Below are 4,430 nucleotides of genomic sequence, written 5' to 3'. Positions count from 1 at the left end.
CAAACCTCTGGGTGAGGAGGAAGGGGTTGGTATCTGCCCCAGATGCATGGCCCTCATTCCACAGAGAAAACCTCTCCCTAGACCTCTGTCTCTTGGAAAACTTGCTCCACACACATCACTGAATGAGCAGACAAATCCCCAATCTCCCAAATTAAAAATACCATTACAAGGTACAGCCATACATCCCAGCACTGCAGCACAGCCATCAGGTGAGATAATGTCCTGGAGCAGCTCAGCAGAACATGGCCAGAGATGCTTCCAGCAGGGATACCCCAGCACAGCACACGGGGTTGTTTGCCAGGGATGGCATCAGTAATGAGCCATGTAATGAGCCACCCTGCAGCTACACTCAGGACTTTTCCAACAAATGCAAGTGTGAATGAAGGTTACTGTGCTGGAGAGACACAAAAATGGATCTTGTGGCCACAGCCAAGATGCTGGGCAAATCCAGGTGTGGGGCTTTTAACCTCTCACAGGGTCCCTTCACCAAAGAGGTTCTATTAACACCATCATAGAAGTCTGTCCTGCTGCTCTTTCTGATCCACTCTAATGTATTTGGAATCAAACAATTAACAGATTAGGGTGCTTTACAAAAAAAAAAAAAAAATTAAAATATAAAAGCACAATCAATATTTATCAGTCTGTTGTGCTGTTCAGTCCTGAGTGCAAGTGACAAAATCCAATTTCTGTGCAGCCAGTGCTAGGAAATGACATTTTGCAGCATGAGAAAACGAGGTTCTAGTTTCTAAGAATATATCCACTAGTGGGTTCCAAATAACTGTGTTATCAATCATTCTGCTCCTGGGAATGAGCTTATCAACAGCTGGATTCAGGGAGAAACCTCCTCTCCTCCTTCAGCAGGGGAGTGAGCCTGTCCCTGTCATTGATTGGGCACTCCTCACAGCAACAGGGTACAGAGATTTCTCCTGGTACATCTCTGTCAGGTGCCTCTAATATGTCATAATATTTTGTTCCAGTTAAGAAAACTCCTAAACTCTAGAGATTCTGTGTATGCTGCTGAACTGTCTGGATTTTTTGGCATCTGTGACACGAGGAAGAGGGAGATCCTGTGGCAAGGACACCTTCCCTCCACACCAGCATCAAGGGAGTCACACCTCAAGCCCTCAGACAAGTCAAAGCAGCCTCTGTGAGCCTGCCAGGCAGCAGGGAACTGCAGGCACCACAGGCTAACACTGCAAACACCTGCACCAGACCATGGGAATGCTCTAGATAGGCTGAGAGCAGAGGGGGACACCTGGAAAAAAGATGGGAGCATGTGGTCCTGAGAGGGTTCATGTTCCTGTAGTCCCATGGGATCCACCATACCTGAAGACAGAACCACTTACCCTGCAGCTCCACAGGGTTTATTGACTTCCCTCACCATTTAAAAGGTGCCTTAACTGCAGCTTAATGCCTTTACTTGAGGTGCTGAATCCCCATTACAGTTTTCCAGCCATGCCCTGCTCCTGATGCTTGGTGTGGCACACAAGGACACTCCTGGGTGCTGCTCAACCTTCTCAGTTTTTGTTATGAAGCCATGGCTAGTGTTCTTTTGTACCCAGGAATAAGCATGCTTCCATGCCCTCACACAGCTGCTTTTCTCAGGAAATCCCTTGGATTTCCCAGCTGGGAATCATTAACTTTCAGTACAAGCCACTTTGATGGAAGCCATAATTAGGAGAAATCTGTATGAGAGGCCTGCTGCATGCAGGAGGTGTGGGCAGGGGATGTGGAGGGGGATAACAGACCCTCTAAGAATAAGGGCCAGTCTTTGAGAGCCTTTGCCTGCATTTCTCTTACATTTAAGATCAGTTCTTTGTCCTGGGTGATGTCTGTCCTTGCAGGTAAGGTGTGGTCAGAAAGTTCACACCTGGAATTTCTGCATCCAGGTGTAGGCAGAGAGCTACACCAACCACCTCACCTGAGACAAAGAAACAGGTGAAAGAGCTCCAATCCCAGGACCTGCCCCTGAATACTGGGTCTGGGCTCACCCTGCCACCATTGGCTCTGCCTACACAGAAAAGCCCAGTGACTTCAAGAATGTCCCCCTGGGAGTTTTTCTTTTCCCCAGGCTGTGACCAGTTTCCCTTGTACCCTCCTCCTGGATGTACATTCAAGTGAAAATTGTTAAGGGCTCCATAGGGGTCTGGTTTCTACACCCCAGTTCATTCTCTGAGCTCCTCAATAACTTTCTGGCTGCTGGTGCAGGAGTCAGAGTTGAGTCTCAGCCTGGCCAGCACAGCCAGCAGAGCCCTCTGGAAGAGGACATTGCACTAATCCCCAGGGATTAGTCACCTCTCACTTAACTAAAGAAATCTCCTTGTGCCATGGAGGTTTTTGATTCCCTTCCCAGTGTAGGCACTTCTGCCTGGGAAATCCCAGCCTGGAATATGGGAGTCATCATTCCTGGCATTTCAGGTTTTGGCAGGAGGTAAGATTGATGGTGCTGGATGAGCATTCTGCTCACCCTCCATCTTCCTTCATGGGAACTTTCAAATGAGTCACTGTCCCCCAAAACACCATCTTTGCTCTGCCCACAGGGTTTCTGGTGTATGAATTTGCACTTGTCTTCCTGAGAGCCCACTGCTGACACAAAATCATCTCCCCAAGCAAACCTGACCACTCACAGCATCTGACTTGTCCTAATTTCAGTAACATTCAGTGTATGAAAACTGTATCCTCAGCAGCTGCTGTGAGTGAGCAGGTCCTTGGAGGTCCCACAGGGAGCCTGGTGTTCTGACTACAAGGGGTCTGCAGCATCTCTTCCATCTTTTATTATACCCCAGTGCTAGGAGTCTCCCCCTCTCTGCCATCCATCATCTCATTTAAACAAATGCCATCCTGTTTTGTTGGACTAACTTCACAGAATCACAGGATAGACTGACTTTTAAGGGAATGACTTTTGAGCCCACCCAGGTTCACCTTCCACTATCCCAGTGCCCCAAGTGTCCAAGCTGGCCTTGGACACTTCAGGGATCCAGGGCAGCCACAGCTTCTCTGGGTAACCTTTCCCCAACACCCAGGTACTGGCATACATGAAACCATTCCAGCCCTAGACATGTACAAACAATTCAATTTACCAGTTGCCATTGAATGTGCTGCCTGGTTACTGCTGGAGCAAGCATCTTTCCACCCCCTCAGTAGGACAGGGACCCATCAGGCTGCTTTTCTCTAGAGCTATGAATCTTTGACTGGACAAAATTTTTTTTTTTTTTGGCAGTATCAGAGCAGAGTCTTTATCAGCTTCATTAAAACCAACACACAGCACTTATTTTCTTCCTGACACACATGCATATAAACACACACACATGCACACTCCCTAATAGTCCTTAATGCCCCCAAACAAAATTTTCATTGAATGCTCTTCCAGATCAGCCTGCCAGGTCTCTGCATTCTGTAATGATTAATTCATTGCTTTTGTTACCGAATCTCTTCTTTTCCTGTTGGGGTTTTTATTACTGTTATTATTTCTGATTTTCTCTTCCTTAACAATGATATATTCTTAGCTAAGAATATCTTCAATGACTGCAGAACTGTGTGCATGCTGTGGAGGAGACAGCATCTATCAAAGTTTTCTTAAGCAACCCTCATTTAGAACACATATTATTTTTTCTCATTTTTTCCTCCAATCGTTTCTCATTTGTAATTGTTCCCAGCTTATGAAAATTGACCACTTTCAAGTGCCTTGCATACATATTATCAATTTAGGATCACATTCTGCTCAGAACAAATGCAATTAGGGCATTTAAGCAACCATTAATTCTGAGTTCAGTAATCAATTCACCTTTATCTGCCCAACTGAGGCTTGATCCAGAATCACACCAAATTCACTGCAATACTTTTGGTAACAGAAAATTATCATCTGTAATTTTTAGAATCCATGGGGCTGTGCATTGGCACTAACAATAGTCCTTCATCATCCATCCCTGAGGCTGAAAAGCTGTTCTGGGGACATGGATTTTCTGTCACTCTGTTGTGAAGCTGTTTTGGGAAGGTTTTGTCCATCCCTGGTTGGATTGGGCAGTCGGCAGGGATCCATCTGCTCCAGCCTGCATGGAAGGGCAGCCCTTGGTGGGATACTGGGATGTGCTCTGCCTCCAGCTCTGGGGTGCCAGCACAGGGAGGATGTGGAGCTGTTGGAGCAACACCAGAGGAGCACCAAGACCAAAGGGATGGAGCACCTCTGCCATGAGGAAAGGTTTATTCAGCCTGAAGAAGAGGTTTTGGGCTGACCTCATTGTGGAGACCCTGAAGCACCTCCAAGGGAGCTGGAGAGGGATTTCACAGGGTGTGAGGATTAATTTTGCCGGCTGTGAGCAGGTTCTGGGAGCACTGATGTGAAGGGGCAGAGAGCAAAGGAAGGAAAATTTGCTGTTACTTGAGACAACCCAAGACAAAGTGAGGATGCCTCAGCTGTGGGAAGAGAAGCC

The 4,430-nt window shown here is 46.9% G+C and overlaps 1 long non-coding RNA gene across 1 annotated transcript; it reads right to left on the bottom strand.

The window, feature by feature from the left end:
* Positions 1-528: 528 nt before the first annotated feature.
* Positions 529-1,545, bottom strand: LOC306808678. Its single transcript, XR_013776088.1, has 2 exons — positions 1,347-1,545; positions 529-1,255 (listed from the first exon to the last, which is right to left on the bottom strand). It is a non-coding gene; the product is annotated as an uncharacterized lncRNA (long non-coding RNA).
* Positions 1,546-4,430: the final 2,885 nt, after the last annotated feature.

This window comes from Erithacus rubecula (genome assembly GCF_903797595.1).
Source record: "Erithacus rubecula genome assembly, chromosome: 16".
In the NCBI taxonomy this organism is placed as follows: Eukaryota; Metazoa; Chordata; class Aves; order Passeriformes; family Muscicapidae; genus Erithacus; species Erithacus rubecula.
Note: the sequence above shows the minus strand (reverse complement) of the source record. Positions and strands in the feature narration are given on the sequence as shown.